General features: G+C 40.1%; 1 protein-coding gene across 4 annotated transcripts in view; it reads left to right on the top strand.

Annotated features, from left to right (window-relative positions):
• The first annotated feature begins 6,455 nt into the window (after positions 1-6,455).
• Positions 6,456-27,990, top strand: part of TRAK1 (trafficking kinesin protein 1) — a 114,847-nt gene continuing 93,312 nt past the window's right edge. For all 4 annotated transcript variants that reach the window (XM_075125673.1, XM_048838870.2, XM_075125672.1 and 1 more), the window contains exons 1-2: positions 6,456-6,723; positions 27,353-27,547. The gene's annotated coding sequence lies outside the window, so the exon portion shown is untranslated. The remainder of the gene's footprint in view (positions 6,724-27,352; positions 27,548-27,990) is intronic.

Raw genomic sequence — 27,990 nt, 5'->3', positions numbered from 1 at the left:
CTTTAATATGGGAAATGTTAGATTTATACCTAAAATAGAGAACCCACCTCCAGTGACAGACTCCTCTTTGCTCCCTGCCTTTCTGTGGGTATCCCAGCCCCTAGCATTATTTCAGGCAACTTTGTCTAGACAGTGGGTTTAGTGGACCATTTTTTCCTACTAGAGGCTCCATGCTGCTGGCTCTCACCCTTTGCTGAGGCTACCCTGTCCCCTGCTGCCCCACCGCCTTCCTCTCCTAGCTCTGTTTTGGGCTCTGACCCTCCACACTTATGTTTCCCCTGCTCCAAGTCCCTGTCTTCTCTGTCATTTATAAGTGCTCTACTGTATAGGACAGTTCTTCAGGTGCCTCTCCTATGAGCTGTCTTCTTTTGTGGCATGTTCATTCTTGCCCTTCTCATCATCCGCAGTCATCTCCAATCCACTTGCCATTTCCCACTACTTGAGTATGATACTCCTGATTAATGTCTCACAATGTTTAAATTTGTTCAGTTAACTTGGTCTGGCACGAGTAGAAATGAGAAATCAATATTGTGGGTGTCAAAGGCTAAACTCTATATGGAAAGATGAATTTGATTGCTTGTGGAGAATCTAGAAAGAAAACGTAAAGCATGCATTAAGGCAAACATGATTAAAACACTTCAGAAAAAAATAGTGCAAAGTACAGGCTTAATCTGAAGGGTAATGAATGTGTTTATTTACTTTTAAATAGGTCTAGTTGCAAGCTATTGAAAATATAAGTTATTTTGTAGTCAATCACAATACGGGTTTAATAGGATGTAAGTGTTTTTTAAAAATGAACCAATCTTTATGATCTACTTTATGATACTCGGCTGCCCTTTTGAACGATTGCTTTATAAAGTCAACCTGCTCACTTGGGAAAAGGAAACATTATAAATAAAATACCTCTGAATGCAGGTTTTGACTTTGGTAAAGAAATCACACAATCTGGTGCTTGAAGCAAGTCTTGTTGAGTTTGTGTTTTACAAAATCCCTGCATTGATCTGTTTCAGCAGTGCATTCCAAACTATGAAATGAAAAGGATAAACTGTGGAATTGCTGTCTGGCCTAATCCTTTACTCATCTTGGCCATATAGAAGATCGGGATTTAATTCTTAGTCTAAGTTTGATGCTCCCATGGTTGGGGACAACATGCTCAGCCTCTGGAGACGTGGCTGGATAAATATGAAGTTTCAGATCTTTTAATAGTAACTTCACTGCCTTATTAAATAGCAGTGTTGAGAGGCCCAGGGAATGGTGTCCAGAGTAAGATAAAATGGCCAGAGAGTTTCCTCAGGGGATCTTTTGGGAACATTATAAGAAAAAAAATTATTGGAAATCCCTGCAACCTTTCGAAGCCCAAATGTACTTTTTAATAGGCTGAGCTAGTGTACCTATTAAATAGACAGAAACAGAACTCCTGGTCCTGGTGATGCTGAGAAAAAACCCTCAAATCCTTGTGGCTGAGAAGTGCATTCTATCTGTTCTGTTTTTCTCATGTGAACTGGTGGCCAGAGATGATCAGCCAGTAATGTGGTCACTAGGTTGGTTTCTTTTTATCTTCAAAAATATGTACTGGAGAGACTGGCATCCTTTCTCATAAAAAGGTTTAAGTTTTAGGACCCTTCCAACTTCAGAGATGTCTTAGGCCACGTGTATGGAAAGATTCTTGGCTCCTTAAAATCCAAACCAATTTTTTTTTCTAAAAAATGTTGACTACTCAATAGAACAGGACCACAAAGCGTCCCCATGATAGGTACATCAGAGTCTTTGTTTTTCTGTTCTTCCAGGAAAAAATGCTTTGTGTGGTATTTGGGCCAAGGCTAGTAACGCATTTACAGCAGAGTTGCTTTTGGTACTGGCTGCAGAGGAGGTTCATCTTGTATTCCTGTGGAACACAGAAATGGCCTGTATGTATTGTGGTATAAGACGCAATAAAAACTGCAAATTAAAAAACTGAAACTCAGATTGACTGACATGATCACAAGATCTTTTCTTAAACAGCCCTTTAAACTTAGATAAGAATGAACTTTGTTGTATTCTGCATAGCCCTGGGTTCAATATCCATTCTTTGGCTCTTATTGAGGCACACCAGTAGAGATAAAGTGCTAAAGAGGAAGCTTGGTCAGTGTGTGTTGAAGAGAGGGTTCTTCACATTGCTCAATAGTGATATCCCTTCTGCTTGGTTAAAGAAACAGCAGTGATGGACTCCAAGTGCTATTTTGATGTGGGAGTAAAATGGGTGTAGTTGGCTAGGGGTACAGAGGACTCTTTGGGCTATTCCTAAAAATACTATTTTTAGTTAGGTTTTTCTATGAGAGAGAAACAGAACTGTTGACAATTATTTTTGGAGTGATGGGCCAAATGGGATGAACTAATTTTTAAGAAATTATTGGACTACGAAAGAATATGTGCTTGTGTGTGTATTTTATAACCTAGGATTGTTGTCCCCTAGGGAAGGATAGGGATGCTGCTTCTGTAGAATCTACAGTTTTCTCCATTAAGAAGCCTCAAACTACTTATGTTTTCATTACAACCACTCTGTTTTAGGAATGGATGGATCTTGGGTATTGTTTGGTTTAAAACTAGGCTTCTGCAGTGGAACAAAAAGAAAAGGAGTACTTGTGGCACCTTAGACACTAACAAATTTATTTGAGCATAAGCTTTCGTGAGCTACAGCTCACTTCATCTGAATGCATCCAATGAAGTGAGCTGTAGCTCACGAAAGCTTATGCTCAAATAAATTTGTTAGTCTCTAAGGTGCCACAAGTCCTCCTTTTCTTTTTGCGACTACAGACTAACGCGGCTGCTACTCTGAAACCTGCAGTGGAACAGTTTATTTAAGGGGTTTGTTTGTTTGTTTTTTACAAATTTTCAAAAGAATCACTTTGGATACTATTAAATTGTCCTGAACCAACAAAAGACTAATACATCTAGATTTATGGATACATTTAAAATATAAGAGGGAGAAGTTTGATGTGCAATAAACTGTTAATGGCCCTAGATAACTATCTGTTTGTTTTTAAATGTAAAGGTTTGGCTCTAGCGTAGAAAAATAAAATTTGGAATGCATTTTGATGATTTGAGCATTTCTTTCTTAGCATGTTAGTAGTCCCAGTGAGTCAGATGACTCGTAGCTTAAAGTTGAGCATGTGCGTAAGTGATGTGCTGGGCCAGGGCCTTGTAATATGAAATAGTAAGATGCTGAACACCACTAAGTTAAAATGAAGATGTACTGAGTGTTAATCTTTCATTTTGACAAATGACACAAGTAGTTCATATGCATTTCTATGATGGTTATACATTGAGTCATCTTAATTTTGGAATTGTGCTATATTTCAAAAATTGTCAAGCTAAGATGTTTGGCGGGCACTGATTTATCATATATTTTCTATATTCAGATCAGAAAATAACTATGGTACATTTAACTACTATGTGTAGTAAATTTTGGGTTTGTTTTGTTGTGGCTGCTTGCAGGATATTTTAAAAATATATATTTAACTGTTTTAGACTGAATTTGAAGAACAGATTCCTCACAAAAGTGTCCAAGTACAAACAGCATAATTTTATTCAACATATTTGCTTCTTATGTATCTTTGAGTTCAATTTGAGTATTGATCTGGTCTGGGCAAATACTGCTAAAATAATTCTATGAATATCCACTGACATTTTTAATAAATTAATTCCAGCCACATTAGTATCCCTTTTGTGATTGCTTTCTGTGAACAGTTTAGTGAAGAAGTCTGCTGTCAGGAATACTCATGAAAAGAGTTTAATCTACACTCTTGTGTGACTTGTAACCAATCGTGTGACCAGTGATCTATGTCAAATCTCAAATTTTTAATAAACCATACCTGTAGCAAACTTCTTGGAAATAAGCTTCCACAGACCATTAATTACTTGATGAATAATTTTGAATAACAAATTCAAGAAAATTGTCATCTGCATGCAAACAATTTTCAAGTAGGAAATAAAAAGATGAAATGTGTTGAATTATCTGTTGTGAATTATCCACACAGCTCTATTATTGACCAAAACCAGCTTCTACCCAACTACAGGGTTAATGTAGCTACAGAAGTGAAATCTCATTATATTCTTCCAGAGGTCAACAAAATTCTGGACTGAATTCTGTTTGCAGGTGGCTGGTGATGTAAGAAATGGAGCTTTCTTCAGATCTCAGACTGTCTGGGGTGGAGAGAACTGGTGTGACCTTATTGCAGTGACCTAGGTGGTATACTAGATGAATGGAGAGGCTTATTTTGGCGGGATGCCAGATGTAATGAAACTTGCAGTATTACATTCTGGTCACTGCTTGCAAATGTTTCAGTGATTGTGGGTATGTGGGAGAGGGGTTTGGAAAAATCACTGGGAGAAGGGAGCCCTGAGGATGATTGTATTCACACCAGATACTGTATTAGTATCCATGACCATTGTAAGTGCAAATGTCTCATCTGTTTGAAAACTCACTTATACATGTTTGATCAATAGAAGTGTAATTTAGGGACACACACTTCTTACAAGCCGTGCCTGAGAGGTTCCTCAATCCATTATAATTGTAAAAGGAAGGATTCATAAGGGTGGGGGGATAGGGAGTGTGGGAATAAATACTGCTGTTACTAGATGTTTCCCCAGACTTCATTGTTGCTGCGAACAAAGGGTGAGCTTTACCCAATGGAGTTTTCTATTATAAATATGATTCATAGGTATATGATGGGATCATGAGGAAATGGAGACATAAAATGCTTTTTAGTCAGTCAGTATGTTTCCAGTGTGCTTTTTTGCTGTGCCTTGAAACACTTCTACATGAATTGCAAAGAAGGAATGGAGATTGTTCCTTAATTCTAATTTCACCTAAATACAAAATTTATATCGGCAGTCGTCTCTCTCTTTGATTATTCCAGCACAGCAACTTGACGGGACAAGTTTAAAAATAACCAGTACAAATGATCCAGTTGTTCTGTAAAGCTGCATGCATAGATAGCTACATAATAAAGGATACTCTGCAGAAGAGCTGTGAGCTTTCTGCTAAAGCACTCACTGGGGACTTTTCCCTTTATATGGCTGCTACGGCAGAGGAACACTGCATTTAAGGATATGCCATGATAAATTTATCATTTTAATACAGAGAAAAATGATTGTCCCGTGGTGATTGTAGTGGAAAGAGAGTGCAATATCAGCTTTGTGCCTTTGAATCTGAGAATCATTTTCAGGTTACTCAGACTTGACAAAATGCCAGAATGCATAAATCATCACGATAAATTGAGACATTTTAGAACTAAGACAGACTGTACCTCTGATTTAAAGGTAAATATGAGTTGTGCAGGAGCTCTGGATTTTTTGGGTCTTAATACTCATCTCTGTTGAAAAATACAGGCTAGGCTGAAAAAAGCGCACATGTGAAAGACCATAAAATATTGTAATTGCGTCTAGGATGTTGCTATGTGTGCTGTGGTACCCCTGCCCCCTCTATATGTCTGGTAGTTCTCTGTGGGACCACAAGCCTATACCATGAGCGTAGAGGCAGGTGCTGTAGGCACTCCTAGCCCTGGGCTCTACAGACTTCAGTGAGTTCCCATAAACACTCAATCGAAGAAAGTAAGAGGATTATTTTAGTAGGGAGTGCTAGAAAATAAAATATGCAAATACCCAGGCACAAGGACGTTAGCAGTTACAAACAAGTCAACCACTTTGTCAACTTCCCCCAAGTGTATAAAGTTAACTGTACCTGAGATTTGTCCTTATCCTGAAGGCAAAGAAGCACTTGAAGACCTCATTGGTTAGAGCTCAGGTCTTTCATCTGTGGTGTCATTTTTGCAGTTGCATTCACACCTGGTTGCAAGCCAGTGCAATATATTCTTCTGTTCTTCTGCTGGCTTCCTGATAGTAACAGGCTGAGGTTGCTTCCCCCTGCAGCCCTGCCGAGCCCTCTCCTTGCAGCCTGATCCCAGGCTACTGTTCCTGCTCACATGCAGTCTCTAACTGTCTCCCTAACTTGATCCTCTCTGATGTCAGGATTTTACTTCCCTTTTTGGTATTCTGGAATAGGGACCCCTCTACAGGCTGAATGTTGAATTGGGTAAAATAGTGCCCTCCACTGGTTATGGGGGAGGGATGGTGGTAATGTCCTAGCATGTTCATCACAATATGTTCTTTGGCTGATGGACTGTATTAACTCTAGGGAGGATTGGACAAAAAAGAAAAATGACTGTTTATCCTACGATTTCAAATATTGATGTAATAGGCCTAACACCTTTCTGTGGATAAAGTGATTGCATAGTATACTAAGTGTGGCAGCTGGTCTATGTGGAATATTTGTCTTGTAATATTTGCTGAACTTATCATGGAATTAATAGAATATTTAACAATCTATTCTGACTAATTTGGTTGGAATTGCCTGAATTTAATATATGCTGCTCTTGTGTATTTTGCAGACCTCTCAAGGAACCCAACACTAGAAAGAGACAGGGTTGCGTTTCTGTTTGCCAGACCCAGTCTCCAGCACTGGTCCCCCTGATGGCAGTTTGTACATCCCTGTGAAACCTGCCAAGCTGGACGCCACAGCTTTGCACGACTGCACTTTGGCTGCCACTGTGCCCCCTTCAGAGCCAACAAACCATGCAGTCCTCGCCTGTGACACAGGCATCCATGAAGAGCACTATGTAAGTGAAGCAGTGGAAGATGATGTGCCGGACTACAGAGAATACAGAGATGCCTGCACCATTACTGGTACGCAATAAACTAGATTATTTTACCTCTTTCTTGAGACAGGTACACAATAGCTAAGTTTTCTTTTCCTTAATGAAGCAACTGCTGACATAGCAGCTTCATACATAATAAATCCGTTACTGTTCTAAAAATACTGTGTTTTCTCATCTAGGATATAGTGTTTAAGAGTTCTGAATCTTAAATGAATTCCCAGTCACAACACTACAAGAGAGTTAAGCTGTTTGCAAATAGGCCATTAATTTACAACTGTATAATTAGATTACTGTAGTTTTCATTTAAAAAATCAAATTTGAAAGTCAGGCAATTTGGAGCTCAAGTTTAAAAACAAACCGGAAAATGAGGAATTAAAAATATTGAAGCTCAACATAACGTCATTGCCAGAAATTATGAGAATACTTAGTTACGTTACTAACTGTAACTTGGCTTTCTTGTTAGTGGGAAAGCTCTAACAATTGCCAGATGAAAGAAATGAAGTTGCAGAGTGTCCGATGCTATGCCTGTCGTGTTTGCCTCTCAAAACAGCAACCAGAGGGAGGTTATGCTCTGTTTCGATCTTTGCTGTGTTAGCTCTGGTACTGTAAGAGATAATGCATTTCCCTGTAGAGCCTGAATTTCAAAACTAGTTAAGCCGTTTGTTCCTTGTATATTAATGGTTAGTGTAACTGAACGTAATCAATGATCTGGACATCAAATGATAAAAATTTCTTTTCCAAGATCTTTATTGGCAAAGCTTGTGAGGCCTTATGCTCAACTTAACGGTATTTCTCTGTTTTGGATGTAATGTGATAACTGTTGAACGCCAAATCTGAATGTGGTGAGGTGCCACTGGGCCCCGCTCTCTTCTGATGCGCTCACAAACCAGCCAGAGACCTCTGCATTGGCTCAATCACCCGTGCCCTTTATTTACAGTATACCTTCCCACCATCTTCTAGCTACAAACAGCTTCAGTATTACAGTCTCAGGGACTGCTCACTCCTGCAGCCAGCAGAGAAGAGCTCCTACTCCCTCTAATGCTCCTCCTCCCTTTCTTTCTCTCCTGGCCTCTTTCCTGCCAGCCTTTATATAGCCCCTGGTTAATGAGGCTGGCAGCTGTTCCTGGTTTGCCAGTCAGGCCTGGGCTTATTCAGCCAGCTCCAATTCCCCTTTCTTGATTGGGGCTGGCATGAAGAGGCCTGGCTCAGATTTCCTTAGCCAACACCCTGTCACACTGAATAATTCCAAAATTTCAGGGACTGTTCTAGGTATCAGTGGGTAGACCCCTATTGATTTTGGTGAAAAATGGAAAACCAGAATGGGGAAATAGGGAGCACACAGAAGCCATGGCATCTGCTTGCAGACCCAGCAGTTTCAACTGTCTTTGTAATTGCCTATAGATCGAAGACCTGGTGGATGGCACCTTCCATCATAACACCATTCCCCGCCCATCTCAGCTCTGCCCATCTTCTGAATAGAGTTTTAAAATGTTGACACCCTGCAAGAGAGAAATGAAGAATGATAGGAAAGCATGGGGAAATGGGCGAGGGGAGGGCATACAGAGAGCTTGTGGGGGAGAATGGAGGGATGCAAGGAGCCCCTGCTGTGTGCAGTGAGTTTGACCTGCAGAAGTTTTAAAGTATGTAACACTCTAACTAGAGATTTTTTTCAGATTAAATTGAATAATCTAGATTTGCACCACTATGTATTAAATTAGTTGGAGCAGCCTCCAATACACTTGGAGTAACTTTCTCCTTCCTCCTAAAAGAAGTGAGTTTTATGAAGGGTCTTCAACTAGCCTTCCACCAATAACCATTAATCCCTGCCATCATTCCCTTCCATATCCTTTTAATTTGATTCACATTACAATTTAAACCTATTTATTTAAAAAAATGAAAGCCAGCAACCTTTGAACTAACAAGATAGTTGCCAAACACAGCTGCTCAGTTCCACAATTGTGTGCTGGATTTCCCAAGAGCGGAATTCTGACTCTTCAAAAAGGCCCTAGCTTCCTGCAGTATGAAGTCCAGCAGCCATGACTACCAGTAGCGCTGAAGCCAACCCTTTAGTCTCAGAATTGGCGTACTATTGGGCATGTAAGTTCCTGTTATCATTTTTTTCCCCCTACCACTGATGCCCAGATTCGTTGAGGTATTTATTTATAAGGTGGTCTCTAAGCTTGACTGCAGTTGCCCAAGCATATATGTTGCATCTAAACTTAACAGATAGACTAGGAACATTACAAAAATATGGAGATACTACAGAATTTCTAGTAACAATAACACATCTCATATCTGTTTGAGGCATGTTGAAGAAGAACCGCTCTTGTGATTTGTTGTTTCAGAATGTTCCCTCAGGGGGACAGTGAGATTTAAGTCGTTGTCCTGTTTCTGACTGCATGCCAGAGCACTCCAGTTTTGTCACAAATATAGATATCTTCTTGATAATGATACCCAGAAGGAAAAGTATTTTTTTTCTTTTAATAAAGTCCTCTTACAAGTCAAGGTCAGTATTCAGTTTCGCACCATTAGTTCTTTTAAACACAGCAATCTTTCTGGATTTCCTGTGTCTAAGCCTTGCTTTATTCTCTGCCAAATCTGGTTTACTTATTGCTGCTACAAAATTGTTGGCCTTTTTGAATCAGATATAGAGAACAAACGAGTGCTGGATTTCAGCTTTGGGTGAAAAAAGTGCTGGAGCTGAGACCTTTTGTTGACCTCTGATTTTTATTAGCTTGTGACCTGTATCAGATCTATAGTTTCAAGAGCATTAATAACCAAACACATTAAACTTTATAACTTTTTGGCTTCTCTCCTTGTGCAATATAGATGTTTTTCTCCTGTCTTAGCTTCATGACATAGTTTTTAATTCAGTCCTTCAAACCATTGAATTACATTCTACTTGAGCTGTCCTTGGAGGCGGTTCTACTATATCTGATGTTTCAGTAGTTATGCTAGGTGTCCTCAATTGACTAGGGCCGGCTCCAGGCACCAACGAACCAAGCAGGTGCCTGGCATGGCAAGTTTAAAGGGGCGGCAGGAGGTCAGGCTCTGGAGCAGCAGGTCGGGCTCGCGGCGGGAATTTGGCAGCCGCTCCATCAGAGCATATTTCGCGCTCAGCGGCAATTTGGCGACAGGGACGCGACTCTTCTTAGGTTGTCGTTGGTAATTCGGCAGCCGCACCATCACTCTGCCTCTGTGTTCAGCAGCAAGGTTTTTTCGTTTGTTTGTTTGTTTTTCCGCTTGGGGCGGCAAAAACGCTGGAGCCGGCCTTGCAACTGAGGAAGCAGAATTTCTTCATTGCCACTCCAATGTCACTTTCAGGAGTGTACTCAGGCCCCAGTTCACCAGTGCTCTTAAGCATATGCTTAGCTTTATGCATGCATAGTTGCTAACTTGTGAGACTTGATCACAAGTCTATCGATATTTGGTGTTTTGCTTAAAGCCTCAGATTCTGGAAGCATGAGATTCTTACCTAATTGCTTCTTTCATTTAGAGGAGAAAAAAAATTGAGGGTTGACAATACTGAGCATGTGCTTAAGTCTCATTGATTTCCATAGAAGTTAAATACATACTAAACTGGGTTGGAGTAAAGCACATGTTGAAGTACCTTGTTGAATCAGGACTGAAGTGCATAAATCTTACTGTGATGGGTACTAACTGCAATTCTAAGATAGATCGCTTAAGTTATTACCTGCAGAGTTTCATAGAGACAAGAAGGCCAAACTAAAATGTGGAGGTCAGTGTAAAAAGTGTGTGTGTCTGTGACCATTTAGGTATAGTGAGACTGTCAGAGCCAAATTGAAAGAAACAATAATTTTTAAATCTTTTTTTTTTTTTTTTTTTTTTAGGGGACGTGAGCCATGGTTATACAAAAAATGCTACAGAATAACCGGTTATCCTGTAAACAGCAATTGTGTTAAATTTGAAAATTAAATTCAGTCACTGAAGTATGTAATAGAGGGTTTTAATGAAGCTTTCACTGAAAAGCTCAATGCAGCCTTAATTATAGAGTTTCTTTGGACAGCCCCATAATATGGGTATGACTAATACAGGCAAATAGGACTGGTAGAATTAGACTTTACTACTGGTACTGGCTTCTGGATAACAGGACCATCATTGTATAGCAGGGAAAGGATAATCTGTTACTACGTGTATGTGCTTTCTCTACTTGCACCATTATTTTGTTCTTCTCACTTTGTATTTGCCCACTTTTCTCTTTTCCTCTCCTGTACGTACCTTCTCAGATGAGTGATCAGAGATATAGCTGTGGATGTAGCACCATCTAGTGTAATTTCATCAAAGAAGAAATTAAAAATTCTGTTTGAGAATTACCATTGCTCTTTATACTGTAGTTTTAGTCCAGGATTAAATATTAGTCCTTGGCAGGTGCTGGATGGAAAAAAGACATCTTGGGGGAAGCTTCCTCATCCTTTCCAATTTTTGCTGCCATTTTCCAGAGACAAAGAGCCATATAATCTTAGCAAGACAAAATGGAGTGTTGCTACTAGAAATGTCAGTTGCTAATTACTCCAATTTTGCAAATTGCAAAAGCCTTTTATCCCTCTTGCTTTTGCCTTCTCATCAGTAGCTGTCACTCAAATCTATCCTTCCAGAAATGGAGATTCAGACTGCTCTGTACACACAAAGCTCAAACTATATTAGGTGACAGAAGGGAAATTTTCCTCATTCCATGTCTTCCATGGGGGTATTGGCTTTTCTCTGTTACATGTTGTGACCCAGAGACCTACTGGTGCCAGGTGGCAGAGGGCATGCATCAGAGTTACAGGGATCCCCTGGGTCTGGCATGTATATATTAGGTCACCATAAAGTGTCATGTAAGGTCTCTCTAATGATCATCATAATCACTGTGAGATATATGTACAGAAAATATGTAAGGAGTTATATATACAGTGAGAATTATGTTCTTGAAGTTTGTGACTTGGAGCTGATCACCAGAAAAGGTGAGAAACAGGTTTCTTTCAGGCAAGGGCTGTTTGTGTTTTTGTCTGTCCACGTGTAAGTTGAGTATTGTATGGTTCACAGTGGGTACCCATGTACAGTCTGAGCAAAATGCTATTCAAGTGATTGCAAAGTCTCCAGAGGAGACCCTGGGCAGGAAAACACAAGCAGTAGGGGTTATCCAGTGGGTGCACACAATGGATATTTGGATTATAACTGTAGAAACAGGGAAAAACTTAGTATTGTTCCACTGAGAAGGCAAGAAGACAGAGCTTGTTTCATGAACAGAAGATCACAGCCAACCCTGTGTGTAATACACTGGAAGGATTTAGGATGAACTTTTGCTCTTCTAAAATGACAATGTCTTTATTGGTTAAGTTAAGCTCCAGTATGCGTGTTATGATTTTGTGTGATATGTAGCCCTTTGTTTCCAATAGTTCTGCTTGCTATCATTTCAATCTCTGAACTTTGTTTAATAAACGTATACCTTCTTTCTCTATAAACAAACCTGGGTGCTGGGTCTTAAGCAGAGATGTGTTGTATAGTGTAACTGGTAAGCTGTGGTGTACTGTTCCTTTATGAACAGAAGATCTGGAAATTCTGGGAGTGGATCAGGTGCTGGTCACTCAAGGGGGATGCTTGGAGTGTCCAGGGGTTGGAGTGTGCCTACCATTAACTTGAGAGAGCCAGACCTCTGCCGGCTCTGAAGACAGATGCTTGTGTTGCCAGCGGTTGGAGGTGTTGGGGAATTGATTCCCAGCAGGCATAGGCAAGGCTTCTTCATGCTAAGGACAGGGGTCTCACAACCCTAAGTGCCCCTGGGGATGTGTTACATGTGTCATTTTTTTCCTAGCCATCTTTGACTCCTTACCTCCAGTCACCTTCATTGTGTTGATTAAATGTTCAGTCTTGTTCCTCAGATCTGAGGACCCTTCTACTTAGAATTACTCTGCCATGGTATAGTTTGTAATCCAGAGAGCGCAGCTGATTAAGATGATGTGGGTTTGTTTCAGTGGGCTTCACTAACCAGAAAAAGGATAAATGAATTGTGATTTAAATTGTCATTTTCTCATAACTACGCATGATTCACTCATCCTAATTTTCACTTCTGGGCACATGCATGAAAGTACTCCTTACTTCTTTGGCTGTCACTGATTCTGAGAGATTGGCATTGTGAATGATTTGAACATTTCTCATGGAGATGAGCTATTTTGAAGCTTATTTTGTTCATATTTCATGCCTTTCACAGGATGGCTCACCACCATGAGAATTTTTTAAGGTTACATTGATGGAAAATTATATACAGAAATCCAGGTCCAGAAATCCCTTTGTTCTCTGCAATAGGAGTTTTTTCCGATTAAGGACTTCAGGTTTTGTCGCAATAGTTTTTGAAATTCTGCATGCTTCTAGTAGTGGTGGTCATTCTCTTGCAAAGAGAATACAACATGAAACAACTTTAAAATGTTTTTTGTAAAGGTAGGCAGATGTTAAGTATTAGGCTGAGTACCAAATGAAATATAAATTCTTCTAGCTAATCAGAACATATTTAGAAAACAAAGGACCAAATACTTGGAAATAGTATAATAAGCTGTAAGAACTGATGGATTGACTTTCATGAAAGATTGAAAAAAGTTAAGAAAATATTATGTCCCTTCCAAACACAAGGACAGAGCTGGTCAAAAGAGGAAAAAAATTACAAACATTTTTCAAAAATTACTCAAAAAAATTCTACCAACTCTGAAGCTGGTCACACAGAGGAAAATTTCACACAAACTTTGTAACTTTTTTCATTTTATTTTCAGTTTTCAAAATTTTGATTTTTTTTTAAATTGAAATTTAAAAATATTAAAATTAATTCTATATAAGAAAAAAGGCAGTTTTCTTGAACTAAAAAGTCATTCCATCCATCTAAACCAAAACATCAGACCAGTGAAGATGACAGAAGTTCTCAACAGACAAATCTGGATACAAGAAAATCTTTCTCAGTTTTTTTTATGTATGAGGAAGGGAATAAAACAGGAATAAAGCGGAAGTGAATAAAGCAGATTCCACATATACAGAATATTTCTGCCCCGATGACGCAATCTGCTAGCTTTAACCAGTGACTTCCTTTGACAAAAGGCAACACACTCTGCTCTCAATAATTTACTTTACAGTGGATATTTTATTTCATGCACATGTCAAGTATCTGCAATCTTTACTTTCCAGTTTTTCATTTTCTTTTTACTTCTTCCATATATATATATATATTTGTTGTTTGAGAGTTAATGGAGGACTGATTTCAGTTTTCAGTCTTATTCACAGAACTCTACAGCACAGAAATTGGCAACTGCCAATTTGTGATAAATGCAGATGATGCAAAGCTTCCAGAATACCCGAATCTTGTTATGGAGAGCCTATGTCTGTGATTTGACAGGATAATTCAGTTTCCATGGCCATTCTGATTTTGGTGCTTGTATTGAGACTGACAGCAAGGGTACTAATCAGTGCCACATTGTGATGATGACTTTTATGACATGGATAGGAATCCATCACCTTCGTTCACAGAGGCCACAAAATATCCATCAGGTGGCAATAATTTGAATTTCTCTCCTTCTCTGCATTGGGTTCTGTTCTTGACACCCTTTTCTTCTGCCTTTTCACGTTTTCTGTAGCCAACATTATCTGTTTCCATGACTTTTCATCACCTCATCATTGATGACTACTTTCGACTCTACCTCTTCCACATCTCTTCAGTCCTGCAAATGAAACTCTCCAGCATCATTTCTAGGATGGCTGTCCAGCTTCCAGCTCACACTAAGCATGGTATAAATGAAGTTCTTCTCTCACTTCCTGTCCTTTGCTATCACTGTCAATAATTCCACCATCCTCCCTGTTACCCAGGCCCACATCTTAGGTGTCATTTTTTTTTTTACACCTCTCCTTTTGCATCAACATCCAAACAGTTGCTAAATCCCGCCGATTCGTCTTCTGTAGTGCCTAAAAAATCTGCCCCTACTGTTAAAATCTTGGATGAATCCTTAGTCATTTATTGGCTTGACTACTGGAGACCACTCCTCTCTGGCCTCCCTGATTCTCTAATTGTTGCCTTCAAGTCAATCTAACATGCTGTAACTAAAACTAATCTTTTTGCTGACGGCTCCAGTTACATCATTCTCCATGTTTGAATCCCTGCATGGATTTCCTGTCTCTTTCCCCATCAAATTTTAAGCTTCTCTTTCTTGCCTTTTAAGCTCTGTTCCTGTTTGCATCTCATCCACCATGTCCCAGCTTGCACTCTGTGCTCTGCCAATTCAATGAAAATTGACGGTCTCTGATTGTTTCCCACATGGGACTCTATGCTGCTTCTTATGCCAGCCCCTTCATCCAGAATATCCTCCCTGATCCTGTGCACAAAGCAACCTCAGTCTCACCCTTTTAAATCTCTTCAAGACTTGCTATGTTAGGGTAGCCTTCCAGAGCTGACTTATTCCATTATTCCTGCCCTCCTGCTTGACTGTGCCCCTCAAGCTAGTATTAACTTATTTTTTAAGTAAAAATGCTAAACCTAACTACTATTTTCACAATAAAAGCATGAATGTATGTACAAACATATCTTATTTTTTGCTGTTGTAACCCTCAGCTTTTCCTTAATGCCCGTCTTCACCAACCTTATTGGTCATCCCTAATTGTGTAATTTTAGGGACAAATCCTGAGAGTTGGTGAGGAATCCTGGGAGTTGCAAGTGTTTATCACTTGGGGATTTGGCCTTAGATTGTAAATTGTTTTAAGCAAGAGCCTACCCCTATCAGCACTATCAAGGCTGATTCCCCACTTTGGCACTTAGAGTGCAGAAGGTGGGGACCCGCAAGCATTCTAAAAATTAATACTGGCCACTCCAGGCTTGTATTAAACTCCCAAGGTTACAGCTTCTCTCTGATTGGTAAATGCTGCCACTACCCAAGTGAAGAACGCCTTTCAGAGCCCAGGAAGGTGCACTTGGGAATTCCTTCCTGTGGCATACCCTCAAGCCCTTTCACCCCCACTCTGAGGAAGAGCTGAGAAAGAAAAACAAAGAAAATCAGCTGTTGCCGCCAGCAAATTAAAATGATGTGCACAAACCTCTTAGACACAAAATCCAATTCTGTCCTTAAAAAAGGTAAATTTTATTAATAAAATAAAAAAGAGAAAAAAATACATCTGGAAACTCAGGCTATTGCTAGATTAAAAAAAAACAAAAAAAAAAACCTTCAAGGATTAAGCATCAAGAATAGTTTTCTTGAGGTCTAGGTTAAAGCCAAACAAAAGCACTTGGGGTTAGCACAGAGAAATCCACAAGCCATAAAGAAATAAAAGGAATAAACCTAATCACATCTTCCTAAACATTTTCTGATCTACTTACATGTCTGGAGTTTTAAATGAGTAGGTTCTAGGTATGATACTGAAGATTTTTCATACGTGGCCCAAGCTTTTTACAGCATAGCTCTACCCTGTCCCCTCTCTCTGGGAGAACCACAACAGACAGACAAAAGAGGAGTCGTTTTTAAATTTTAAAAAGTTCTAGCCTTCCCATTGGCTCTTCTGGCCAGGTGTTCACTCATTTCCTTTTGCCTGTGCTTAGCAGTGAGACTTTTTAACCCTTTACGTATAGAGCAATAGAAAACAGTTACTAAGAGGGATTTTATAGCTAGCTGGCTGGCTGGGTGTCTGTAAAAGGGACATTTATCACATTTCATTTATCATTTGCATTTATCACAAGCACATTGGTTTATGATTCTAAAAATGCATTGAGCATATTCTTTAGAGGGCTCTGTCTGCTAATTTGTAGCATAATTGAAGCCTAGAAACAATAGGATAATTACTTTTAGGATTGTGTATATTCTATTCTTTTATCAGTAGTGCCTCTTGCTTTTTTTGACAGACATACGTAGTCTTAGTCTTGGCTGTTCAGGTTTAGAAAACCCTAATGGATAAAGAAACTATTTGTTCTTGCTCCTGTTAAATTTTGGTTTGCCAGCATCCAGCTGATGTGTGAATGACTTTTTGTTCCTGCTGTAGAAGAATGAGCTTTGGGAGCCATGTTTACTTTTTCTTCTTTTGCAAAGGGAAATGCACTAATATGGTTCTATTTGGCCAGGTTGGGGGCGGGGGAGGGGAATTTTAGCATATTGGGGCAAAATTAAAACTGCTTTATGGAGAAGTGTACAATAGGGACATTACCATTTAGTGTGAATGCTTTATTATCATCTGATCTAAATTTTGTGTGTCCAAAATACAAAAATTCTGGGATATTTTAAAGAAACTTGATATGAAAGCATAGTGATTGTAACATATTTAACCTATAAGAGGGGGAAAACATAAAAAACAGTTCAGTTCATAGGAACTGAGAATTTCATGAGCTTTTAACATTAGCTCAGCCTTTACTTTCTTGTGCTAGCTCTGATTGGAGCTCTTTTGTGAGCCAACTTGTTCCTCCAACTTGGCTCCTCAGAATGTTTTAAACTGCCATACTTTAGTAGAATCCCCCCTGCAGATGACACACTGAAGGGACATTTTCTATACACAGGGATGCTAAAAGAAAATGAGTGCTCAGAGTTGTGTGGGATAATGCTGTCCTTCCTAGAGATTCTTCTTGGCAGCAAAGAAGAGCTATGATAAATTTGTACAGTGCAAGTCTATCTCATTATTTTGATACAAAAATTACTTATGATCTTGGGAAGGGAGGTTCTTTTGTGTGTGAATGCAAGGTGGGTTAGAAGTAGGGCTAGGTAACAGTTTTCTATCAGATTTTTTTCAATGGGAAATTAGATTTTGACTAGACAAAACTTCTTGCAAAAAGTGTCTGCTTTCCATACAAAGCTTCAGTTTTTGTGGGATGTGTTTTTGGGTGAAAATAATGAATGATCAAAACCCAAAATGCTGCTGTGCTGCCTCACGCTCCTTTTCTGTTCTATAGGCTGCTACTTCTTCCATAATGCACCATGGCCCTGTGGTTGCCATGGTGTGTTGCCTCTCCTCACCAGGAACGAGAGACTATAGTGCATCTTGGGAGATGCAGTCCTGACAGAAAGTCTGGCCTATTGAGAATGGAAACATGAGGCACCAAAGTACAACTCTCATGAGGCACTGCAGTGGCATTTGAGAGTCAAAATATTTTGGCTTTCAACTCTTCATGAAAAAAAAAAATTTCCTCAAGAAGTCATCTACTTCAGCCCTGTGTGCTGAGCCAGAGTCAAGTAAACCCAGGTCCTCTCTGTCAAATGGTAGTCTAACCTGTTCTTGGTTCTATAGAGTAGATAGGGTTCCTGAAGCTCCTCTGCCCACACATGCTACCAGGGCTGTTGAGATCAGATTAAGTGGTTGAGTTAGGACTCTGTTCAAATGTGTGAGAGTTGGTGGCATGGCATTCCCCACTAAAGAGTCCTCAACGCTGTTGGAATTTGCGCTCTCCGCCAGCTCAACAGCCAGAGGCTGTTGACATTTAGGATGCTGTGCAAAGCCCATCTCTCTTCTCAGATGAATTAGTGGGTTGGTATTTAGTGAGTTGGGAGAAAGGTCTGTCCTTTTCTGCTTTTCTTTCTTTAGTAATTGCCTTTTGTCTTTTTTAAAGCCCTCTGAGTGTTGAAAATCAGGCATATTTGATAAATTAAAAATAAATGTTATATATAAGCTGTAGGGTAAGTCCCACTTCCCCTTCTCGTCAGGAGCAGTACCACAGAAGTGCACTTTAGAAACCACCCACCATTCAGTCCCCTCTACAAAGCTAAAGTTGATTAGAAGCCCTTTGAATTCTGTTTAATAGATTGTGTGGCTTGTTACTGAATGCCTGCAATATTACCTGTCCTCGGTGATATCAAGCAGCATCTCGGGAGTTGTCTACGATGCCCTGTAGTGAGATTACGGTGTGTGCTAAGGTGTTTCACTATAACTAGCCCATGTAGACACTGCTAGCATGAACTAAACACAAACTAGGATGGAACCTTTAACGTGGCCTGGTTTGAAATGGGACTATGTTAACACAAACTAGATATCTTTTTAGTTCGCGCTAGCAGGGTCTGTGTGGGGTGGATACAGCACAACACTGCAGTGGATGCAGCAATTCACACTTCTGTAGTCTGCACTGCGGGGCCATGTAGACAAGCCCTTAGATTCCAGAGTTATAGCACTTCTATAACATATGTGATGTTTGAGTGTTGGCTCACTGAGCTTCAAGCCATCAGCAACGCGGCAAATTTACTTCTTTCTAGCTGACCAACAAATAGACCAATATCAAGGCTGAACTTTCATGCCCAGCTTCTGTCAGAAAGTCTGCCCCCATTTTGATTTTCATGCAAATATGCTGACTGCTAATTTTCTCCATTCTGTGGTTCTGTCTAAAGTGGTAGAAAAGCATCAGAAGACTAAGCTGTAGCATGCTGCTGCTAGCCTCCAGGACTTATCACTTGTTAAGTGGTTGAGGGAAAGACTATCATTCTGAATTCCATCTCTGGAATAGTATCAGGCTTAGAACCTGACCAATGAGGAAAATCTCATTGCAGACACAAGCTCTTGGTTGGCTGTCAGCTTATATTAGAGCACCTTTGTGTGAATGATGGTCTTCCATAGTTTCTGGGCTCTCCTAGATTTATCAGTCCGGTGTAATAAGGCTTTTGCTGATGCCAAATTGTTTTACCAGGAAAAAGTTTCATTCCTCTCTTAACAGAGATATGCAGGTCCATCACCAGAAAACATTTTGAGAAACAACTCCTCCTTTCTTGCTAGGACAGGGGTTCAGCAGCAAAATTCCCATATGGAAAGTGATTTTTTCCTCACACATTACTTTTTCCACGTGGGATATTTTCTTCTTTTAAGGACCTAGACATTTTACAAAAGCTAAGTTTGTGTGCTGTGTAGCTGTTGGTGAGCCATGGTCACTTCTAAATGTTCAAAACACTGTTCTCAAAAGGACAGGTGGCTGAAACCTGAAGGGTCCTTTAAGTATAGTCTCTCCTTTCTTCCTATCTGCAAATGTAAGTGCTACATCAGATCAATCTGCTACTTCAGGATCTCTATCAACAGTAGTAGTAATAAAAAAAACAAACAAACCTCTAAACAGCGCTTCTCAAAGAATGAACCTGGGTATTTTTAGCATAGCTTAAGCTTTATATTATGAACCCAACTTTCTATCCATCTTTGCCACTGCCCCGTCCCCACAATAAAAAAACAAACAAACAAAAAAACTTGAAGCAATCATTATCTTTCTCAGGACACTGCCAGGATGCAGGAATTGATGCCACTGCATTGTTAGCAAGGCGTACTTCTGAAACATGTAGGAAATGCTCATATGGAAAATGTACTCTCAATAATCACAGCCAAAAAGGAGCAAAAATATTTGTCTGAAGGAAAAGCAAATCCTTAAATGTGAAGTGTAATCAATGGCAGTGATGATTGGCTGAGGGGGTAATTCAGTGAAGTGACAGCAGTAAGGAAGTGTTAGTGTTCAATGTTTAGGTACATTTTCAAACAGAAACAGAGTTCTCTGAAAATAAAATGGAAAGCTTATTAGCCAGAATTTCTGACCTCTACTGCAGTGAGGTGCAAAGTTAAGGAAACAATATGTTAAAGAAGACTTCGAGCCAAACAGTTCCTGAGCAGCTTATAACTTTATCAAAGAAAAAGTCCTTAATTAGTTTTATTAACAAAAGGTTCTTTATCACAAATTAATGACTGTTTCTTTTGTGCTAAGCTTTATGCTTAACATTTGATTTAAAGGTTTAGACTCTAACACCAGGGAAACTGGATATGCATTATGGTAGTCTTTAATTAAGTAATTACACACTAGTTTTCCCACAGAACCCCTGCCTAATTTAGTGCCCAGGGTGGATGCATGAGAACAGTTGAATTAAAGTTGCATGGGCACCCATAAATCTGACCACTTCCTAAAAATAATTGTTTAATGAAGTTCTTTGTATATAATTACAGATGTTTATAAATATACTGTATTATTCTATAATATCTGAAAATCAATTTTGTTAATGAGAACTCAGTCCATTTCTGTTACCAGCTAGTGTTCCTAATTTCCATTTTTTAAATTAGTTTTGTGTAATATGCAGTGAATCATAACTGTGTCACATTTGCAGTCAACTCTGAACAGCGTGAAGTTCATTTAACGTTTTGTGTTGCATGAGACTGGACTTTAGCCTCCAGGCAGTAACACTGTTCTACAGAACAGCTTCCTTTTAATTAAATGAAAATTTCTGCTCTGGCTCACTGAGTTACTTTTTCAGGTATGATTTTGAGCATGTAAACTTAACTGGTTCCTTTTTTAAAAAACATTATTTTAAGTTATTTGTTGGCCTTGGAATATATAGAATAACTTTTATCCAAAGCTTGTGTTACAATTATTCTGTTGGAGTGAGGGTGGGATGGGACAGAGAAAAACTGGTTGGGAAACTGAATAGGAGGCTCTGTACAGAAGAATAGCTATGAATTCACCCATTTCCCCCTGCTTTCTCTTCTAACCTTTTCCTCTTGCTGGTCTTTCTTTCCTTTCATGAGGCCGCCTTCTTCTTATACCTCACCATTTCATCTTTCTCTGCCCATCCCTTTTCATATGATTTTCGCCTTTCTGCCTCCTATTCTTTTTATTTCTTTTGGGATATTAGTGGTTATACAAGAAGAGGGAGAGTAAGAAATTGTGACAAGATTTTATGAAGTTCTGATTCCTCTGTGGATAGTGCAGGGTGGTACTGATACAGATCATTGTCCCATTAGTCTAAAATTTGAAGAAGAAAGGAAAATAATGCAATAAGACTGATTCATTTTCTTTTTCTTGTTGGCATATCTGATCTGCTTTTACGAGGCAAGTAATGACCATATGTGCAGATAGTGAAGCAATTAATAAATTAGTGTCTAGCATCTACTGCTTCCCCGTAGATTTGATGTGGATACAATAGCTCTGAGTGAGCTGCTGGACCAGCTGGGGAAGGCAAAAATCGCACTTCAGATAATGGCACAGGGCTCTTCTGAACGCTTTCTTTATTAACAGAGATTCAGAACAGCACAACATGTCCCCATACTTGCCACCAAACCTAACAGACCTGCGGGACCACTGTAGGCCTGCTTCCAGACCAATATTGGTCCCTTTCCCCAACCTGAAATTTCCAGGTATCATGGCTGTATTGGGGCTGTAACACCAGGAATTCTCCTCGCCCACTTCAGTCTCCCCGTCACGGGCACTGGTAATAGGGATTCACAGAAAAGGCAACACAGCCTAGTTCTGTATTGTTTTGATGGTGTTTTCCCACTCATCCCTAACCCTCCCCATCTCCCGCCAGACCTCTACTCAGATAGCCCTGACGTTTGAGAAGTGTCCTTTGGAATGGCAGTATGGGGATCTCTGTGTGGAGAACCACTCCATGTATAAATCTGTGGGGGATGCTACGGGCAGATGAGTGTACCAAAGATCTGACTGATCCTAGCATCTGGGCAAAGAAAACTGGTTTCCAAATAATTTATGCCATACAACTGCTCAAAAAGCTGTCTTGGGAGGGTGGAAAAAAAAATTAAACAGGCGAGTACCACAGACCGCTAGTCCTTCTGAACTGATGATCGGGGTATATCCTGGACTTTCTCCTCGAAACATACTCTGTGGTATCGGAAAACAGACAATCACTATGCTCTCAAATGAAAACTCACAGGAAAATAAGACAAAAACAACATATCACCTCTGGGTAAACACTTTTCACAAAGTGATTACTCTATAACTATATCTTACCTATAAGTGGCCTCATCCTCAAAGGAAGCCTGGCATAGTACTTTCAAAAGACGAGCCTGAGAGCTTAAATTCATAACTTTGCTAGACACTAAAAATCATGGTCTGAATAAAGACACTGGTTTTATGCCTTATTACAACAAAGTAACCTTCTAACTCCCCTTTTTTGTCCTATGACTACAGGGGTGTCAATGGGCTGCTTCTAAGGGAGCATTCAAGGTGAATATGTGCTAACTACATATGCTAAACTAGCCATTGGATCTTACATTTAGCAGTAACACTCTTAGTACCTTTCTCTGAGGAAGAGCTCTGTGAAGTTCAAAAGCTTCTCTCTCTCACCAAGTTGATTCAGTAAAAGATACTTCTTCACTCACATTGTCTCTAATTCTTTTAGTTCATTTACAGTAAGTCTGTTTAACCACCAGGTGGCGATATCTATCATCATGATATTCAGTAGTCAGATAGGAAATAATTTGAACCCTGAAATAAAGGGAGGAAAAGATATGGCTTGGTTTTGTTTTGTTAAATAGGATTCAGAATATTTTGAATCCGAATTAAGGGGTGGCCTGAGATGAAGTGACTGATTCATTCTCTACAAGGGGTGTCTGCACTTTCTTCGTTATAGCAGGGATGAGTTGTGCTCTGTTACTGAAATCCTTTGAGATACTCCCACACGCCCCAGAATATATGGTGCTCTATAAATGTATTTTTCTGTGTCTCTATTGTTATTTCCAAGCAACCAGCAGTTCTGGGACTCCTCAGCTGGAAAATCTTAAAAAAACACCACACCACACAACACAACACTTTCAGAGAATTAAAAAAATGTAACAAGCTTACTTTCCAGCCACTTTATCTCTTGGAATAGGGTTCCCTACATCTTTGTCTATACTGTAAAAAGAAAAGGAGTACTTGTGGCACCTTAGAGACTAACCAATTTATTTGAGCATGAGCTTTCGTGAGCTACAGCTCACTTCATCAGATGTATACCGTGGAAACTGCAGCAGATTTTATATACACACAGAGAATATGAAACAATACCTCCTCCCACCCCACTGTCCTGCTGGTAATAACTTATCTAAAGTGATCAACAGGTGGGCCATTTCCAGCACAAATCCAGGTTTTCTCACCCTCCACCCCCCCACACAAATTCACTCTCCTGCTGGTGCTAGCCCATCCAAAGTGACAACTCTTTACATAATCAAGTCGGGCTATTTCCTGCATAAATCCAGGTTTTCTCACATCCCCCCCACCCCCATACACACACAAACTCACTCTCCTGCTGGTAATAGCTCATCTAAACTGACCACTCTCCAAGTTTAAATCCAAGTTAAACCAGAACATCTGGGGGGGGGGGGGGAAACAAGAGGAAACAGGCTACCTTGCATAATGACTTAGCCACTCCCAGTCTCTATTTAAGCCTAAATTAATAGTATCCAATTTGCAAATGAATTCCAATTCAGCAGTTTCTCGCTGGAGTCTGGATTTGAAGTTTTTTTGTTTTAAGATAGCGACCTTCATGTCTGTGATTGCGTGACCAGAGAGATTGAAGTGTTCTCCGACTGGTTTATGAATGTTATAATTCTTGACATCTGATTTGTGTCCATTTATTCTTTTACGTAGAGACTGTCCAGTTTGACCAATGTACATGGCAGAGGGGCATTGCTGGCACATGATGGCATATATCACATTGGTGGATGTGCAGGTGAACGAGCCTCTGATAGTGTGGCTGATGTTATTAGGCCCTGTGATGGTGTCCCCTGAATAGATATGTGGGCACAATTGGCAACGGGCTTTGTTGCAAGGATAGGTTCCTGGGTTAGTGGTTCTGTTGTGTGGTATGTGGTTGTTGGTGAGTATTTGCTTCAGGTTGCGGGGCTGTCTGTAGGCAAGGACTGGCCTGTCTCCCAAGACTTGTGAGAGTGTTGGGTCATCCTTTAGGATAGGTTGTAGATCCTTAATAATGCGTTGGAGGGGTTTTAGTTGGGGGCTGAAGGTGACCGCTAGTGGCGTTCTGTTATTTTCTTTGTTAGGCCTGTCCTGTAGTAGGTAACTTCTGGGAACTCTTCTGGCTCTCTCAATCTGTTTCTTTACTTCTGCAGGTGGGTATTGTAGTTGTAAGAAAGCTTGACAGAGATCTTGTAGGTGTTTGTCTCTGTCTGAGGGGTTGGAGCAAATGCGGTTGTATCGCAGAGCTTGGCTGTAGACGATGGATCGTGTGGTGTGGTCAGGGTGAAAGCTGGAGGCATGCAGGTAGGAATAGCGGTCAGTAGGTTTCCGGTATAGGATGGTGTTTATGTGGCCATTGTTTATTAGCACTGTAGTGTCCAGGAAGTGGATCTCTTGTGTGGACTGGACCAGGCTGAGGTTGGTGGTGGGATGGAAATTGTTGAAATCATGGTGGAATTCCTCAAGGGCTTCTTTTCCATGGGTCCAGATGATGAAGATGTCATCAATATAGCGCAAGTAGAGTAGGGGCTTTAGGGGATGAGAGCTGAGGAAGCGTTGTTCTAAATCAGCCATAAAAATGTTGGCATACTGTGGGGCCATGCGGGTGGGAGGAGGTATTGTTTCATATTCTCTGTGTGTATATAAAGTCTGCTGCAATTTCCACGGTATACATCTGATGAAGTGAGCTGTAGCTCACGAAAGCTCATGCTCAAATAAATTGGTTAGTCTCTAAGGTGCCACAAGTACTCCTTTTCTTTTTGCGAATACAGACTAACACGGCTGTTCCTCTGAAACCTGTCTATACTGTGTGGCACCTAGCTGTATATCCCCTTTCTCCTTGCAGTCTTTCTCCTCTCTCTCACTATTTTCTGTCACCTCCCCTTGCCCTTTTTTAGTAATTACCTATTCCAGCTGTTCTCACTCTGGCCTTGTGGAGAGCAGCCTGGTCATATGATACTGGCATAGGTTCTTGTGCTCCACTGCTAAATGTCCCTAAAAGACAGCTTAAAATATACATTTAATATTTTCCATGCTACAGTTCTGAAATTCCCCCAGGGATGTGTCACAATTGTGTGGGGGAGAAGAGAGCGGGGATATCCAAGAGACTGTGAGTCTGGAACAAGGGAGGAAGCTTGTGTGATTGTGAGCGTGGATAGCCTATAAGACTTGCACTCTAAGATGTGGTCCGTGCTATGAAAAGATTTCAGAATGATTGCTTGAATTTCTAATTAACCCCCTTCTCTCCATTCTCATTTCTCATGATCTCTCCCTTCTAGTTTTTCCTTCCATGCCCATTTTTCCTCTCCCTCCTCTTCTACCTACCTCCTCCTCCCATGCAGTCAGCCACGCAGAGATTAAGCACACATCCTGAAAGACCCTGTCTTACTCCCCTATTTTCACCTCATGGTCCCTGTAGCCAATAACCAAGATTTTTTTCAAGAAACAGAACAATGAAGAAATAAACATTCTATGGAAAATAATGAAATGTCTCTTATATCTTTCTTCCCCGATGGCTTGTAGAGATGTATTTCAGTGAAAAGCTGTCTGTCACTAACTTGGAGGGTTGCATCAGTTACATGGTGTTGAGGTCATTTCTGTCTAACAGGGTTGCTTTATTTACAGTAAATTGTGAAGTGAGTCACTGCCCTACCAATGCCAAATTCTGAGACCTTTGACACTGGTTAAAGATGGAATTCAGGGGACACAAATTTCATATGTACACAGCATATTAGCAGTTCATTAAACTGTGTGCAGGAAAGGCATGTGGTAAAACAGATTTTGGTAATCCCCGCTCAGAAGAACTTTTTGTGTTTCAGCTTCCCATTCTCACATTTTTGCTTCAGCTAAGGTTAGCTATAGAATTCTGCCCTACCAATTTGAAAATGCTATTTAGTGCTCTGCCGTTTTTCTGATTATAAAACAGGACATTTTGTTAGTAATTTAGAATTGAACTGTGTGAATCTTGATAAATTGAAAAACTGAGCTATAGACAACAACATGAAATTCAACAAAGACAAATATAAGGTGCTAAACTTAGGGAGGAAAAACGAAATGCACAAATACAGAATGGGGGGGATAACTGGCTTCACAGCAGCATTGCTGACAAGGATCTGGGAGTAGTGGTGGATCACAACCTCAAAGTGAGTTGTTAGTGCAACACTGTTGCCCAAAAAAAAAAAAAAAAAAAGCACAAATGCAGTTTGGGTTGCATTAACAGAGGCATAGCATGCAAATCACAGGAGGTGATAGGACTGCTCTACTCAGCACTAGTTAGTCCTCAGCTGGAGTACTGCGTCCAGTTTTGGTCACTGCTGCAGAGAAAGGATGCAGAGAAACTGGAAAAGATCCAGAGGCGAGTGACAAAAATGATCAAAGGAATGGAATGCAAGCCATATGATCAAAGGCTGAAGGAACTAGATACGTTTAGTTTGGAAAAGAGGAGATTAAGGGGGGACATGATAGCAATCTTCAAATACTTGAAAGGCTGCCATAAAAAAGATGGAGAAAAATTGTTCTCTCTTGCCACAGAGGGCATGACAAGCGGCAATGGGTTCAAACTACTGCATAGCAGATTTAGATTCAATCTCAGGAAAATTTTCCTGACTATAACAGTAGGACAATGGGACAGGGAATGCCTAGGGAAGTTGCGGAAGCTCCTTCACTGGAGGTTTTCAAAAAGAGGCTGGATAATTGTCTGTCTCGAGTGGTTTAGACACAACAAATTCTGCATCTTGGCAGAGGGCCAGACTAGATGACCCTTGCAGTCACTTCTAACCCTATGGTTCTATGATCCCATGAGTCGCCAATCCTGTGCTTACGCGGCTCTTGTTTCTCCTGTTACCAACCTCACTCAGTCATGCATTCCAAACCAATGTGTATTGCTCACTGTTCTTTTTAGGAAACTCTTGCCAGCACTGAAGTAAATGGACATGCTTGCCTGGCTCATGTTAAAATATAAGAGCTCAGGTATTTGAAATAATTAACATGGGCTATATGTTTCTTTTCCTCCTTTCAGATGTGTGCAATAGTACTGATCTTCCTGAAGTTGAAATCATCAGTCTGCTGGAAGAACAGCTGCCCCATTACAAGCTGAGAGCAGATACAATCTATGGTTATGACCACGACGACTGGCTTCACACGCCTCTCATTTCTCCTGATGCCAGTATCGACTTAACAACTGAGCAAATAGAAGAGACGCTGAAATACTTCCGTAAGTGAAAACTTGACAGTTGTACCGAAGCAAGAATATGGCTTGAAAATTGAACTAGTGCTCTCTGTCACAAGGCCCTTAATATAGCAGCTGTGCTTAGGGATCAGCATGAGTGGTGTCGGACCAAGCTACATGTGCAATTTAAACCAGCCTTCTGTTACAATGCTGTGGCAAAAGCAATAAATACATGAATAATGGGTCAAAAGCTGGTCTGTTTTCTGTACCAGTATTACAGGTTTCTGATGGGTAGAAGGTAAAGTAAATATTAAATAAAAGATTAGAACATACAAAATAGTAATTGCACTTGTAGTTTGTACATGCAGAGCTTCATCCAAGAGAGAGGTTCTTGATTATCCTCCTGGATTAAATTCTATTTAGGATGAGAAAGTAACAAAGACTCTTAATAAAAAATACAGTAAAAAAAACCCTAAAAACACCTAAAT

The sequence above is a fragment of the Caretta caretta genome, chromosome 2 (assembly GCF_965140235.1).
Source record: "Caretta caretta isolate rCarCar2 chromosome 2, rCarCar1.hap1, whole genome shotgun sequence".
In the NCBI taxonomy this organism is placed as follows: Eukaryota; Metazoa; Chordata; order Testudines; family Cheloniidae; genus Caretta; species Caretta caretta.
This window is presented reverse-complemented; position numbering and strand designations above follow the sequence as displayed.